The sequence below is a fragment of the Carcharhinus amblyrhynchos genome, chromosome 6 (genome assembly GCF_965287045.1).
Source record: "Carcharhinus amblyrhynchos chromosome 6, sCarAmb.v2.hapA, whole genome shotgun sequence".
Taxonomy (NCBI): Eukaryota; Metazoa; Chordata; class Chondrichthyes; order Carcharhiniformes; family Carcharhinidae; genus Carcharhinus; species Carcharhinus amblyrhynchos.
Genome location: NC_137329.1, coordinates 6,010,198 through 6,027,071, shown reverse-complemented (window position 1 = coordinate 6,027,071; position 16,874 = coordinate 6,010,198). Strand labels below are relative to the sequence as shown.

Below are 16,874 nucleotides of genomic sequence, written 5' to 3'. Positions count from 1 at the left end.
TTGTGTGTGAGCGTATTGTGTGTGAGCGTGCGGATTGTGTGTGAGCGTGCGGATTGTGTGTGAGCGTGCGGATTGTGTGTGAGCGGATTGTGTGTGAGCGTGCGGATTGTGTGTGAGCGGATTGTGTGTGAGCGTATTGTGTGTGAGCGTGCGGATTGTGTGTGAGCGTACGGATTGTGTGTGAGCGGATTGTGTGTGAGCGTACGGATTGTGTGTGAGCGTGCGGATTGTGTGTGAGCGTACGGATTGTGTGTGAGCGTGCGGATTGTGTGTGAGCGTGCGGATTGTGTGTGAGCGTATTGTGTGTGAGCGTGCGGATTGTGTGTGAGCGTGCGGATTGTGTGTGAGCGTGCGGATTGTGTGTGAGCGGATTGTGTGTGAGCGTGCGGATTGTGTGTGAGCGGATTGTGTGTGAGCGTGCGGATTGTGTGTGAGCGTGCGGATTGTGTGTGAGCGTGCGGATTGTGTGTGAGCGTGCGGATTGTGTGTGAGCGTGCGGATTGTGTGTGAGCGTGCGGATTGTGTGTGAGCGGATTGTGTGTGAGCGTGCGGATTGTGTGTGAGCGTATTGTGTGTGAGCGTGCGGATTGTGTGTGAGCGTGCGGATTGTGTGTGAGCGTGCGGATTGTGTGTGAGCGTGCGGATTGTGTGTGAGCGTATTGTGTGTGAGCGTGCGGATTGTGTGTGAGCGTACGGATTGTGTGTGAGCGTGCGGATTGTGTGTGAGCGTACGGATTGTGTGTGAGCGTGCGGATTGTGTGTGAGCGTGCGGATTGTGTGTGAGCGTATTGTGTGTGAGCGTGCGGATTGTGTGTGAGCGTACGGATTGTGTGTGAGCGTGCGGATTGTGTGTGAGCGTGCGGATTGTGTGTGAGCGTGCGGATTGTGTGTGAGCGTGCGGATTGTGTGTGAGCGTGCGGATTGTGTGTGAGCGTGCGGATTGTGTGTGAGCGTGCGGATTGTGTGTGAGCGTGCGGATTGTGTGTGAGCGTGCGGATTGTGTGTGAGCGTGCGGATTGTGTGTGAGCGTGCGGATTGTGTGTGAGCGTGCGGATTGTGTGTGAGCGTGCGGATTGTGTGTGAGCGTGCGGATTGTGTGTGAGCGTGCGGATTGTGTGTGAGCGTGCGGATTGTGTGTGAGCGTGCGGATTGTGTGTGAGCGTGCGGATTGTGTGTGAGCGTGCGGATTGTGTGTGAGCGTGCGGATTGTGTGTGAGCGTACGGATTGTGTGAGCGTGCGGATTGTGTGTGAGCGTACGGATTGTGTGTGAGCGTGCGGATTGTGTGTGAGCGTGCGGATTGTGTGTGAGCGGATTGTGTGTGAGCGTGCGGATTGTGTGTGAGCGTGCGGATTGTGTGTGAGCGGATTGTGTGTGAGCGGACGGATTGTGTGTGAGCGTACGGATTGTGTGTGAGCGTGCAGACTGTGTGTCAGTGTGTGGACCGCATGTGAGCATACGGACTGCGGGTGAGCATACGGACTGCGGGTGAGCATACGGACCGCGTGTGAGCGTGCGGACCGCGTGTGAGCATACGGACCACGTGTGAGCGTACGGACTGCGTGTGAGTGTGCGGGCCGCATGGGGTTCCATCTAGTCAGGCTATACTTACTGCTGGTGGTTTAGCAAACATCAAATGGGGTAGCCTGGGAATGCCAGGAATGAAACTGTCAGGTCCAGAATTGATCCTTTTCGTTCAGTTATTCAATCATCCGTGTTAGAGTCCAATTCTGTTCCAGAATCATTTTTTCATTTCTACACTTTAATTAATCACCACTCATGTATCACTCGTAATAGCTTTAACTGTTCCTCCATGTCCTCCTTTTATTTCAGTGTAATGTTCTTGGTCCAGTTCCATCTCCTAAACAGTGTGTAGCAGGTGCCCATTGCCAGTTTTCTTCTGATCATGTTACTTGTCCCCACTCACAGCATTTCCATATTACCTGAGTATAGACTAGGACCATCTTGGGCGTAATTCCATTTTCTCCCATCCCAGTTTTGCCTGTCCTATCTTCAGAAAATCTGCATGTTCGCTTAATCTATATAACTGTAGAACCAAGTTTCTGTGATGCTGATGATATCTGAAACTCTCACTATGATAAAACCTCCGAATGTTCATACATGGCTGAGGCATCTTACAAATCAGGCGGAGTTTTCCCATCCCGCCCGCCATGGGAATTGTAGCGCGCGGTACGTGGACCATGCAAAGGTCGTTGGGATTTTCTGGCCTTGGGGCGAGTGAGCCCATAAAATCCCACCTATTTGTTTGTTTATTTTGCCATTGTTTCTGTGTGGTCCAAATCTTTTGACAATGTACCTGCTGTGTTAATAGTTTTTGAAATACCATTTAATAGTCCTAGATTGGTACCATACAATGTAGCGTCTTAATATCGTTCATCTCAATTATTCATCGTTCTTTGCAAAGGCTTTGGTGTTGATCTGATTCTTATCTCTACAATTCTAATTGACCCCAGAATTTGTCCCAATATTTTAGAAACCTGAAACCGGTCCTTTCTACTCCAACTTGATTCGTTTCCCCCTAAGGTGCCCATTACATTGTACCGGGATTAAGCTTGAGATTACCACTATGTTTATTGAAGAAACTAATTCCTTAACCTCTATCTACAGGATGGCTTGGTCTCTTCTCCTACCTATGCAAAGCACCCATTTCTTCTTGCATGTGACATCTTGCAGCTTTACAAGTTTATGTCCAGGTTGCACAGCCAAGTCACAACATAAGCAAAATACTCCAAATCCTGGAAATTTGAAAAAAAAAGCAGACAAGTGCAGGAAGTATTTGGCAGGACAGGCAACATCTGTGGAGAGACAAACAGAGTTAATATTTCCAGTCATCTGCTAACCTATCAGGTACCTAGCTCCTGATTCTACAATTAATACGTTCAACACCTAAGTACACTTTGAACGAATTCTTACTTTATCTGCCTGCTTTTCCATATTTAAGCCCACTGTACCTCAGTATCTCACTCCTGTTCAAGCCAAACATACTCCCATATCAGTAAAAGTACACTTTGTCATCTCATTCAATCAGTTTCTTGTGCAGCAGTGTAGGATAGTACTGTACATTCCTTTGTTCTGTTTGAGGTGGGGAGATTGTTCAGATCAAGAGGCACTGAAACGTTGCTGACAGCTGAAGATGTGTTGTCGATATTGTAAAGCCAGTGCAAAAGAATCACAAAAGAAAGATTTGTAAAGACAAGGCAGTGATAACCCACACTGTACCATAAATAAGAAAACTACTCAGATTAAACTGGAAGAAGATTCCAGAGGGAACATTATTTCTTGAAACAGGTTTGGTACTGACCTCTCTCGATTTGATTTGATTTATTATTGTCACATGTATTAACATACAGTGAAAAGTATTGTTTCTTGCACGCTATACAGACAAAGCATACCGTTCATAGAGTAGGAAACAAGAGAGTGCAGAATGTAGTCTTCCAGTCATAGCTAGGGTGTAGAGAAAGATCAACTTAATGCAAGGTAAGTCCATTCAAAACTTTGACAGCAGCAGGAAAGAAGCTGTTCTTGAGTCGGTTGGTATGTGATCTCAGACTTTTGTAACTTTTTCCCAATGGAAGAAGGTGGAAGAGAGAATGTCCGGGGTGCAAGGGGTCCTTAATTATGCTGGCTGCTTTGCCAAGGCAATGGGAAGTGTAGACAGAGTCAATGGATGGCAGGCTGGTTTGCATGATGGATTGGGCTACATTCACCACCTTTTGTAGTTCCTTGTGGTCTTGGGCAGAGCAGAAGCCATACCAAGCTGTGATACAACCAGAAAGAATGCTTTCTATGGTGCATGTATAAAAGTTGGTGACAGTCATAGCTGACCTGCCAAATTTCCTTTGTCTTCCGAGAAAGTAGAGGCATTGGTGGGCTTTCTTAACGATGGAATTGGCATGGGGGGGCCAGGACAGATAGTTGGTGATCTGGACATTTAAAAACTTGAAGCTTTCTTTACATTGCTTATTAATTCATACAGTAAGTTGGCTAATGGCCTGCTCTGTTAATCTGATTGTTTTGATCCAAATCACTGGGCTTCAGATAGCTACAGCACCTCTTCAACCCTTCTGCCCACATCTACAATGTGTTCATGGTTCTTCACCTTACGGCCCTTGCTTTCAGCTTCCTTCATGCCAACTTCCTTCTCTTCTATACCAAATTTGTTTTTGGTTTAAAAAGGTTTATATCCTCTGATTAAAGTTTAGGAAATTTTTTTTCTAAAATGAGAAGTTCACTATTGATTCTGACTGATCAAGCTACAAATATCTTAGAGCGACATTTTCAATGCTGACTGCAATATGATTTTTTTTTGGTTCCTCACTCTTCACACCAGTGTTCTGCATTTATTAAGGAGGTAATCGGTTGACTATACTTTGCTTGTAAAAATTCAAGTGTTTCTTCGTTCTGGTTCTTGCAAGCAGCATAGTTTACATTCAGCCTTGCTGATGTGTGTTTCTTACGTCTTATGTATCCTCATTGAAGATCAAGATGGAAAGATCATGCAGTGTGCAGGTATTCACTTGCCATCTGCTTGTGCATATTTTCTTAATGAATATCAGGAATTACAGGTCATAGATCAGTCATTTTCCCTCTTCAAGGGGATGTCAAGGCTCCAGAAAAAGAGTGTCTGATTACAATAATCTTTTAAATAAGATGGTAGTTGCCAGAGGCAGTCATGTTGAGTTTTGTTGTAGTGCTCGAGTGCCACATCTGCTCAAAAGTTTCACAATTCACCTACACGTGATTAATTGTTTAACTTGGATTTCAGTCAAATGAAATTATACCACACCAACTGCAGTCACTTACTGTTTGAACAAATTGGAAACCTGTATTCCAGGAGCTGTGAGAGCTTCCCAGTTTAAAGTAGCTTAACTTCGAGTGGAAGTGCAGTATTTATCTGCAATAACCTGCTAATAGCATATTTCACACAAATTTGTGTCAGACTCTAGTCTTAATGTTCTGAGTGAAACTATGATATTGTAGCGATAAACTTTATCCTGAGATAACTTAGCTTTAATATTCCAAAGTGTGTGAACTAGCTTCATGGCCAGTTGATACTGAATAACTCTGACGATTGTCACCAGGTCTCAATGCACATCTGCCACTTCATAGAATTATAGGATCCCTACATTACAGAAGGAGGCCATTCGGTCCATCGAGCCTGCACCGAACACAATCCCACCCAGGCCCTAAACCCGTAACCCTATGGACTTACCCTGCTAATCCAAGGAGCAATTTAGCATGGCCAGTCAACCTAACCACAATATCTTTGGGATGCGGGAGGAAACCAGAGCATCTGGAGAAAACCCACATAGACACGAGGAGAACTTGCAAACTCCACACAAACAGTCATCCAAGGCTGGAATTGAACCTGGGTCCCTGGCGTAGTGAGGCAGCTGTGCTAACCACTTTGATTTGATTTGATTTATTTTCTCACATGTATTAACATACAATGAAAAGTATTGTTTCTTGCGTGCTATACAGACAAAACATACCATTCATAGAGAAGGAAACGAGATGGTGCAGAATGTAGTGTTATAGTCATAGCTAGGGTGTGGAGAAAGATCAATTTCACACATGGTAAGTCCATTCAAAAGTCTGACGGCAGCAGGGAAGAAGCTGTTCTTGAGTCGGTTGCCAAATGACCTCAGACTGTGCCACCGTGCTGCTCCTGAGTTTTAATGCGTGCTTGTTTCATCTTCCTGCTTTCCTATCCTGGTGATAACATTGTATACTTTCATTTTCTAACCGATTTTGTTAATAATTGTTCTGTTTCTCCTGATACTATACAGGACAGTTTGTCATATGGGGATCACCCACCATGAGAATTGAAGTATGTCGCACGACAATGAGACCGTGTTTGGAGAAAGTATATTCAAAGAAAAACAGAAATTAAGTGCTGAGTTGACAAGGAACAGCATGATCAGGATGTACTTTATTTTTTATGCAAAGCTCTATTAGCTGTTTATAGTTATTTTGCAGTTGACCTTTTAGGTTAGCAAGTATGCAGTCATCTTGACAGTTTGAGTTATTTAAACCAGGAACAGTGTTCAAGTTCGCCTAAGTTTATGCCACAAATAAATTTTTAAACAATTCTCCTGAATTTAATTGGCATTGATGTGAGTACCTTTGAGACTATGTGGATTAGGGACAGAAGAAAAAGTCAACATGAGGAGCTATCCTAACTCTCACGCCCCTAATGCTCTACCCTAACAAAATCCAGTATCACTCTCTCTATAAGCCCTTCTGTAGTTCCACCAGCTTGAATTTACCCAAATCCCTTTTGAATGGGTGGCAAGATGGCACAGTGGTTAACAATGCTGCCTCATAGTGCCAGGGACACAGGTTCGATTCCCGGCTTGGGTCACTGTCTGTACGGAGTCTGCTTGTTCTCCCCGCGTCTGTTTGGGTTTCCTTCCCAAGTCCAAAAGACATGCTGGTTGGGCTCATTGACCGTGCTAAGTTATCCCTTAGTGTACCCACACAGGCACCGGAGTTTGGCGACTAGGGGATTTTCACAGTAACTTCATTGCAGTGTTAATGTAAACCTACTTGTGACACAAGTAAATAAACTTAAACTGAACTGTGGCAGCAACAAATTCATGTTCATCCCATTTTTTTTCATGGGATGTGGGCATCACTGGCAAGACCAGCATTTGTTGCCCATCCCTAATTGCCCTGGAACTAAGTGGCTTGCTAGCTATTTTGGAGGGCAGTCAAAAATAAGTCACTTGTAGGCCGGACTGAGTAAGGACGGCAGATTATCTTCACTGAAGAAAGCGAATCATTCATGAACCTGATGTTTGTTTTTACAATTGTTAATAGCTTCATGGCCACTGTTATTGAGACTGCAGATTTTTAATTGAATTTATATTCCAACAACAACTGTAATGGGATTTGAACAAAACGTTAGCCTGAGTGTCTGGACTACTAGTTCCAGTGACATTATCACTACACCACCTTTTCCCCCAGTAGACCGTACAGGCAACATATTGCAGAAGGCGATGACCTCCTCCGCCAGTAAATGCCAGCATTGTGCTTTGGTGGCTTGTACTGATATCTCTAGTCCCTTACTTCTTACCTACCTGAAACAGATATCCTTATTAATGTGTGCTATCTGCTGCAGAAACGTTGATCATAACCTCCCAGAAACTCATGAGAGATAACTCACGTTCCTCCAACACCACAGACTCAAGGGAAAACCCTGCTCGAAATTATCAGACTGCATTTGTCTATATGAAAATACATGGAGCTATTGCCATTGCATATAGATCTGTCCTCTGCCTATTCCACGTAAGAACATAAGAAGTGGGAGCAGGAGTAGGCCATCTAGCCCCTCGAGCCTGCCCCGCCATTCAATAAGATCATGGCTGATCTGAACGTGGTTCAGTTCCACTTACCCGCCTGCTCCCCATAACCCTTAATTCTCTCATTGATCAGAAATCTATCTACCTGTATCTTAAACATATTCAACGAGGTAGCCTCCACTGCTTCAAAGGCAGAGAATTCCAGAGTTTCACTACCCTCTGAGAGAAGAAGTTCCTCCTCAACTCTTCTAAACTGATTCCCCCTTATTTTGAGGCTGTGTCCTCTAGTTCTTGTTTCCTTTCTAAGTGGAAAGAATCTCTCTGCCTCTACCCTATCTAGCCCCTTCATTATCTTATATGTCTCTATAACATCACCCCTCAGCCTTCAAAACTCCAATGAGTGCAGGCCCAATCTACTCAATCTCTCCTCATAAGCTAACACCCTCATCTCCAGTATCAACCTGGTGAACCTTCTCTGTACTCCCTCCGAGGCCAACATATCCTTTCGCAAATAAGGGGACCAAAACTGCACACTGTACCCTAGTTGCGGCCTCACCAGTGCCCTGTACAATTGCAGCAAGGCCTCCCTGCTTTTATATAACATCCCTCTAGTGATAAAGGGCAACATTCCATTTGCCTTCTTGATCACCTGCTGCACCTGCAAACTGAGTTTTTGTGATTCATGCACAGGGACCCCCAGATCCCTCTGCACAGTGGCATGTTATAATTTATCACCATTTAAATAATAGTCCATTTTACTATTATTCCTTCCAAAGTGTATAACCTCATACTTGCCAACGTTATACTCCATCTGCCAGATCCTTGCCCACTCACTCAATCTATCTAAATCTCTGTAGACTTTCCGCGTCCTCCACGCAATTTGCTTTCCCACTCATCTTTGTGTCATCAGCAAACTTTCTTACCCTACACTTGGTCCCCTCCTCCAGATCGTCTATGTCTATGATAAACAGTTGAGCTCCGATCCCTGCAGCACGCCACTAGTCACCAAATGCCAACCAGAAAAACACACATTTATTCCAGCTTTAGAGACAGTGCAGAGGAGGTTTACCAGGATGTTGCCTGGTATGGAGGGTCTTAGCTATGAGGAGAGATTGGGTAAACTGGGGCTTTTCTCCCTGGAAAGATGGAGAATGAGGGGAGACCTAGTAGAGGTGTACAAAATTATGAAGGGTATAGATAGGGTGAGCAGTGGGAAGCTTTCTCCCTGGCCGGAGGTGACGATCTCGAGGGGTCACGGGCTCAAGGTGAGAGGGGCGAGGTATAATTCAGATATCAGAGGGACATTTTTTACACAGAGGGCGGTGGGGGCCTGGAATGCACTGCCAAGTAGGGTGGTGGAGGCAGACACGCTGGCATTGTTTAAGACTTACCTGGATAGTCACATGAGCAGACTGGGAATGGAGGGATACAAACGAATGGTCCAGTTGGACCAATGAGCAGCACAGGCTTGGAGGGCCGAAGGCCCTGTTTCCTGTGCTGTACTGTTCTTTGTTCTCTGTTGTTTGTTAACTCTTTGCTTCCTGTTAGATAGCCAATCCTCAATCCACGCTAACACTTTACCCCCAACTCCGTGTACCTTAATCTTCTGCAGCAACCTTTTGTGAGGCACCTTATTGAACGCCTTCTGGAAATCTAAAAACACCACATCCACTGGTTCCCCTCTGTCAACCGCACTCATTACATCTTCATAAAAATGCAGTAAATTCATCAAACACGACTTTCCCTTAATGAATCCATGCTGCGTCTGCTTGATTGAACCATTCTTTTCCAGGTGTCCTGCTATTTCTTCTTTAATGATGGATTCCAGCATTTTTCCAACTACGGACGTTAAGCTAACTGGCCTGTAGTTACCCGCCTTTTGTCTACTTCCTTTTTTAAACAGCGGTGTCACATTAGCTGTTTTCCAATCAGCTGGCACCTCCCCAGAGTCCAGCGAATTTTGATAAATTACAACTAACACATCTGCTATTATTTCTGCCATTTCTTTCAGTACTCTGGGATGCATTCCATCCAGACCCGGGGACTTGTCTACCTTTAGTCCCATTAGCCTACCAAGCACTGCCTCTTTAGTAATCGTTTTAAAGACCTCACCCCCTACAGTCCCACGACCACTAATGTTCGGTAAGCTATTTGTGTCCTCCACTGTGAAGACCGACACAAGAAACTTGTTTAAGGCCTCAGTCATTTCCTCGTTTCCTATTATTAAATCCCCTTTCTCTTTTTCTAAGTGTCCAACATTTACTTTAGCCACTCTTGTCCTTTTTATATATTTGTGAAAACTTTTACTATCAGTTCTTATATTTTGTGCTAGTGTAGTTTCATAATCTATCTTTTCTTTCTTTATCATTTTCTTAGTCGTTCTTTGTTGTTTTTCCCAATCTTCTAATTCCCCATTAGTTTTGGCCACTGTGTACACATCGGTTTTTAATTTAATACTCTCCTTTATTTCCTTAGTTATCCACGGCTGGTTATCCCTTTTCTTACATTCCTTCTTTATCACAGGAATATATTTTTGCTGAGTACTAAGAAAAATCTCCTTAAAAATCCTCCACTGTTCCTCAGCTGTCCTACCAACTAATCTGCGTTCCCAGACTACATTAGCCAATTTCGCCTTCATCCTATCGTACTCCCCTCTGTTCAAGCAGAGGATACTGGTTTGGGACTCTACTTTCTCACCCTCCATCTGTATTTTCATTTAAACCTGTCTTTTTCTCGGTGTTATCGATTAATATGTAGATTGTTCCCCAACACCTTCAACCAGATTTTTAGGAACAGTTCTAACACTTCTCCTTGTGGGATTCCGTTAGTTATTGGCTGCCATACAAAGCTGCTACTATTATGAACTATATTCTATGCACTTCTCAATGAGCATAGAACATTACAGCGCAGTACAGACCCTTCGGCCCTCGATGTTGTGCTGACCTGTGACACCAATCTAAAGCCCATCTAACCTACACTATTCCAATATCATCCATATGTTTATCTAATGACCATTTTAATGCCTATGAGCGGTATGCTTGATTTGTTTTTGATTTTATTATTGTCACATATTAGTATACAGTGAAAAGTATTGTTTCTTGTGCACTAAACAGACAAAACACACTGTTCACAGAGAATGAATGGAGAGTGTGCAGAATGTAGTGTTACAGTCATAGCTAGGGTGTAGAGAAAGACCACCTTAGCGCAAAGTAGGTCCGTTCAAAAGTCTGATGGCAGCAGGGAAGAAGCTGTTATTGAGTCGGTTGCTACGTGACCTCAGACTTTTGTACCTTCAACCTGACAGAAGAAGATAGAAGAGAGTGTGCCTGAGGTCCTTAATTATGCTGATTGCTTTGCTGAGGCAGAGGGAAGTGTAGTTAGAGTCAATGGATGGGAGGCTGGTTTGCGTGATGGATTGGGCTACATTCACAACCTCTTGTAATTCCTTGCGGCCTTTGGCAGAGCAGGAGCCATACCAAGCTGTGATACAACCAGAAAGGATGCTTTCAATGGTGTATCTGTAAAAGTTGGTGACAGTCGGAGTTGACATGCCAACTTTAGTCTTCTATATAGTCTTCTGCTTTGTCTGTATATCATGCAAGAAGCAGTATTTTCCACTATACACTAATACATGTGGCAATAATAACATAAGAAATAGGAGCAGGAGTAGGCCATCTAGCCCTTCGAGCCTGCTCCGCCATTCAATAAGATCATGGCTGATCTGAAGTGGATCAGTTCCACTTTCCCGCTTTCTCCCCATAACCCTTAATTCCCTTGTCAGAAACCTATCTACCCATGACTTAAATAAATTTAGTGAGGTAGCCTCCACCACTTCAACGGGCAGAGAATTCCAGATTCACCACCCTTTGAGTGAAGAAGTTCCTCCTCAACTCTGATCTAAACTGCACCCCCCCCACCCCACCCGCTTATCTTGAGGCTGCATCCTCTAGTCCTGTTATCCTTTCTAAGCGGGAGGAATCTACCTCTACCCTATCCATCTCCTTCATTATCTTATATGTCTCTGTAAGATCCCCCCCTCATCCTTCTAAACTCCAACGAGTACAGACCCAGTCTATTTAGTCTCTCTTCATAGTCCAACACCCTCATCTCCGGTATCAGCCTAGTGAACCTCCTCTGCAGTCCTTCCAAGGCCAATATATCCTTCCGCAAGTGCGACGACCAAAACTGCACACAGTACTCCAGCTGCGGCCTCACCAGTACCCTGTACAGTTGCAGCAAGACCTCCCTACTTTTGTATTCTATCCCCCTCGCTATAAAGGCCAGCATTCCATTCGCCTTCTTGATCACCTGCTGTACCTGCAGACTGGGTTTTTGCGACTCGTGCACAAGGACCCCCAGATCCCTCTGCACTGTAGCATGTTGCAGCTTTTCGCCTTTTAAATTATAATCCCTCCTACTATTATTTCTGCCAAAGTGGATAACCTCACACTTGCTAACATTGTACTCCATCTGTCAGGTCCTCGTCCACTCACTCGGGCAATAATAAATCAAATCAAATCAAATCCAATCAAAAGATGCAACTTGTTCTTTATCCACCAAAAGCAATCTTCAGTCCTGAACTTAAGAGAAACTTTTTGAGCATCTAAGTACAAACCATCAATCAGACTTTTCTCATCCACCAGCTTTGTACCCTGCTTTTTAAAAGGACTGAATCAACTTAATGATTACATGATTGTGTATGTTTATGATGATGTGGAGATGCCAGTGTTGGACTGGGGTAAACGCATAAGAAGTCTCACAACACCAGGTTCAAGTCCAACGTTTTGGTGGCACAAGCTGCTAGCTTTCGGAGCGCTGCTCCTTCATGAGGTAAATGTGAGTTCTGTTCACAAACTGTTTATGAACAGAACTCCTACTTACCTGATGAAGGAGCAGCACTCTGAAAGCTAGTGGCTTGTGCTACCAAATAAAACTATTGGACTTCAACTGGTGTTGTGAGATTTCTTACTATGTTTATGATGACACTGATATATGGCACAGCTATGTGAATGTGGGTAGCACAGTGACACAGTGGTTAGCACTGCTGCCTCACACTGCCTGTGTGAAGGTTGCATGTTCTCCCTGTGTCTGTGTGGGTTTCCTCCGGGTACTCCGGTTTCCTCCCACTGTCCAAAAATGTGTGGGTTAGGTTGATTGACCATGCTAAATTGCTCCTTAGTATTGGGGGAATTAGTAGGGTAAATTAGTAGGGGTTACAGGGATGGGGTCAGGATTGTTGTCAGTGCAGGGTCGATGGGCCAAATGGCCTCCTTCTGCACAGAAGTATTCTATGATTCTATTCTAGAGGGATTAATTTGTGGAAACATAGATTATGAAACATTTCAATGTTTGAAAAAAATCTAGTACACGGTACATTTATATGTTATATAAATGTTTCAGGATGTATTATGAGTGGTATATATGTTAGAAATATGTTTTCTTGCAAATTATAAATAGTATTTTTTGAAGGAAAGTATTCTTTCACGGGATATGGACATCACATTTGTTGCTCATCCTGAATTTCCCTCGAACTGAGTGACTTACTAGGCCTTTTAGGGAGCAGTTAACAATAAACCACACCGCCATGTGTCTGGATTCACATGTTGGCCAGACCAGGGTAGGATGATAGATGTGAAACAGGTGGGTTTTTACAACAGTTGGCTGTGGTTTCATGGTCACCACAACAGAAACTAACTTTATAATTCCAGATTTATTAATTGACAGACGCAAAGTAGGAAGTGCATGATTCTCCATATGGCGCGAGCAGTATTAACTTAGGGTACTGGGGCTGCAGAATTGTCAGAAGGACAGAGGGCTGGATTCATGACTGTTCTCAATTGGGAACTAGTGCATCAATAAGTGAAACACAAAATGAAAATGTGGGCCAAATTAGCTGATGAAATAAATGACTTGTTATGGAGTGGATTAAAAGCTGTTACGTTGCAGAGTGAACATATGAGGTTACCTGAAACATGTTAACATGTAAAACAAAAATCCATTCACGATAATTCACAGATAAACAATTCACAACAACAGCTCTATTTTTCACGTTGGCAAAGAAGCTGAGCTTTTATGACAATCTGTCATTCCGTTAATGTTTGTTAATGAGACTAGTATTTTATTCCAGATTTATTAATTAGTTAAATTTAATTACATCAGTTACGTTGAAGAAGTTGTGACTGTTTTCCATGGTTGAGATGAGATTTGAGAGAGGTATTCAAAATTACTGACGGAGTAGATAGAAACTGTTCCCATTGGTGGAAAGAATCCAAAACAAGAGGGCACAGATTTAAGGTAATTGGTAAAAGAAGCAATGGTGACATGAGGAAAGCTTTTTTACACAGCGAGTGATTAGGTCTGGAACGCAGTGTCTGAGACTGTGGTGCAGGCAGATGAAAGCAAAGCATTCCTGAGGAGATTGGGATGTTTAAAAAAGGATCTCCTGGGCTATAGGTTGAAGGCACATAGGAGTGAATTGCTCCTTCAGTGAGCCAGCACAGACATGATGGGCAGAATAGCCTCTTTCTTTACCATAATTATTCGGTGATTTTATGACATTCTCCCAGCTGCACTAAAAGTATTTGAGCTTATGCCTCCAAAGCATTAGTTGGGTCTTTAGGTTACTCTTACAGTCAAATTTATATCAACATCTTGCAAGTGCTGGACAGCTCCATTCACACTTGTGAACCTGACCTTGATGGCCAATGTCTCAACTTCCATTGCAGCACGACAGTGGGAGCTCAGGCTGCTAATGTGTAAGGCCAGCTTGCAGCTATGTAAGCTCAGGCAGTGGAATCTTCATGTCAGCGGAGGACAGTGTGCACAGGGGCTTGCAAGCTGTCATAACAGTCCCACAGTCTGTCCTCTGACAGATTTTGTGGATTGCTGGAGAATGGCTTGGTTCCATGAAGTACAGACCTGCTGTCCTCTCTTAGGAAGACAGCTTTTGTCCTCTCAGCTTTGCCACACTGCCGGTGCCTATGCTCTTACCCATTAGCCAACCAGTCGAGACTGTTGTCCACCCTTGCTGTGATGGTTGGCTGGGTCCACCTATGAGACTTGGAGCTGTTTGAGAGTGGCCTCCAAGGCAGTTTGCAACTTCCCCAACCAAAAGTTAACAGCCTTCCACTAGCCATGCAGCACCATTGGGGTAATGTTGTGGTTTTTATTGTTGCACTGTCATAAATTGGATGCTGTGACAATCAGTGATAAAGAAAAAATGAGGTGTCGGGCTAATGGTGAATGGCGAACTGGAATTACTATTATAGGTGTGTCACTTGGAGTAGTTCTTCATGGACAGAGTTCAAAGGGGTCATTAGACTGCTTACCCCCTTCCTATTCCTCCTCTTCCTCCTGGTCCTGCTCATCAGCTACTCACCACGTAGCTGGTGGCAAGACTGCCCCCCATCAGGATGAAGTCATCATGCAACAGACCAGCATGAAATCTTGATCCTTGCCCTGCCAATTATTGCAGTTTTCTTCAAGAGTATTCTAGGCAGCAGAAACGTTGTTTTATCATGCCAGCAGTCTGCTCCATGGCATTTTGTGTGAGATTATGGCTTTCATGTATTGTGTGCCGTACACTTGTGCATGTGTTGTGCACTGGAGTCATCAGTCATGTCTGAGCCCTTGTTTCCTGGTAGTCACTCTTTGTTTGTGATGATAGCTGAAATGCGGCTGGCACATAGAGGTTGCCACAGAATGAAGGCTGTCAGGAGACTGCATTGTTCTGAATGATTCACTGCCTGTGGGTGCACACCAGCTGGACATAGGGGCTGCAGAACAAAAACAGAAATGCTGGAAAATCTCAGCAGATCTGACAGCATCTGTGGAGAGAGAATAGAGTCAATATTTTGAGTCTGGTTGACCCTTCGTTGAGCATAGAGGATATGGACTCCTTTTCATTTCCAGTATAGGGGCAGAGTTGACATGCAGTGTTGCAAAGTGTTATACGTGCAGTCAATGGCAGTCTGTGTACAACGCTATCAAAGCCAAGTTCTTGTCCTGCTTGTCTCTGGCAGGAGGAACAAAACACAGTTATCTTTTTCGAACAGACAGCCTTAGTGCCTTTCCTTATATAACAACTGATTGCAAGCTGCAAGATGTCGGAAATATCTCTACCTCCAGCCTGGATGGAGACAGACACATAAAAGTTAATCAGCACAGTCAGCTTCACAGCCAATGTAATCCTTGCCCTCCCCTGACACTGCAGCAGGTGATGGACTTCAATGAAGAAGACTGGACCAAAATGCAGACTTCTTGTGGCATTTCTCCTTTTTTTGATTTGATTTGATTTATTATTGTCACACATATTAGTACACACCGAAAAATATTGTTTCTTGCATGCTGTGCAGACAAAGCATACCATTCATAGAGAAGGAAAGGAGAGAGCGCAGAATGTAGTGTTGCTGTCATGGCTAGGGTGTAGAGAAAGATCAGCTTAGTACAAGGTAGGTCCATTCAAAAGTCTGATGGCAGCAGGGAAGAAGCTGTTTTTGAGTTGATTTGTACGTGACCTCAGACTTTTACATCTTTTCTCGACAGAAGAAGGTGGAAGAGACAATGTCTGAGGTGTGTGGCGTCCTTAATTATGCTAGCTACTTTTTCCAGGAGCATTGTTCTCTGAACACACTGCACAGTTATGGCGTCCTGCTTGAGAGCCTCCTCCCTCTTCCAGCAGCTTGTCCTGCTGTGCATGGTGTCCATTCATTCTCCAAGTCTTGCCGTATTCCGAGGTGCTGAACATGTGTATTCTGCTGTACAATATTAGAAGAATGTTAGTTGGAGTGTTGAACTCTTAAGTATCACTGCCATTAAATCTGTATTGCATTCTGATCAAAGTCCTCATCCACCTCCTCCTATGCATACTTTCAGCAACTGTTCACTGTTTGCACATTAATGCCAGTGTAACACATAGTGCAATTCACCCCACAAGTTTATATGCACACCACAGATGCCATTTTGGAGCTCAAGGGACACTCAGAAATGTGATATCACATCCAATATCGTGCCAAATATAAGAACATAAGAAATAGGAGCAGGAGTAGGCCATCTAGCCCTTCGAGCCTGCCCCGCCATTCAATAAGATCATGGCTGATCTGAAGTGGCTCAGTTCCACATTCCCGCCCGCCCTCTCCCCATAACCCTTAATCCCCTCTCTTATCAAAAGCCCATCAACCCGCGTCTTAAAAATATTCGGCGAGGTAGCCTCCACCACTTCAACGGGCAGAGAATTCCAGAGATTCACCGCCCTTTGAGTGAAGAAGTTCCTCCTCAACTCCATTCTAAACCGCCCCCCCTTTATCTTGAGGCTGTGCCCCCTAGTCCTATTATCCTTTCTGAGCAGGAAGAGTCTCTCCACCTCTATTCTATCCTCCCATTCATCATCTTATACGTCTCAATGAGATCTCCCCTCATTCTTCTAAACTCTAACGAGTACAAGCCTAGTTTATTCAGCCTCTCCTCATAGCTCAACCCCCTCAACTCCGGCATCAGCCTAGTAAACCTCCTCTGCACTCCCTCCAAGGCCAAAATATCCTTGCGTAAGTAC

General features: G+C 44.1%; 1 protein-coding gene across 1 annotated transcript in view; it reads left to right on the top strand.

Annotated features, from left to right (window-relative positions):
* Window positions 1-16,874, top strand: part of cstpp1 (centriolar satellite-associated tubulin polyglutamylase complex regulator 1) — a 265,683-nt gene that overhangs the window by 881 nt on the left and 247,928 nt on the right. The gene's annotated exons all lie outside the window — the stretch shown is intronic.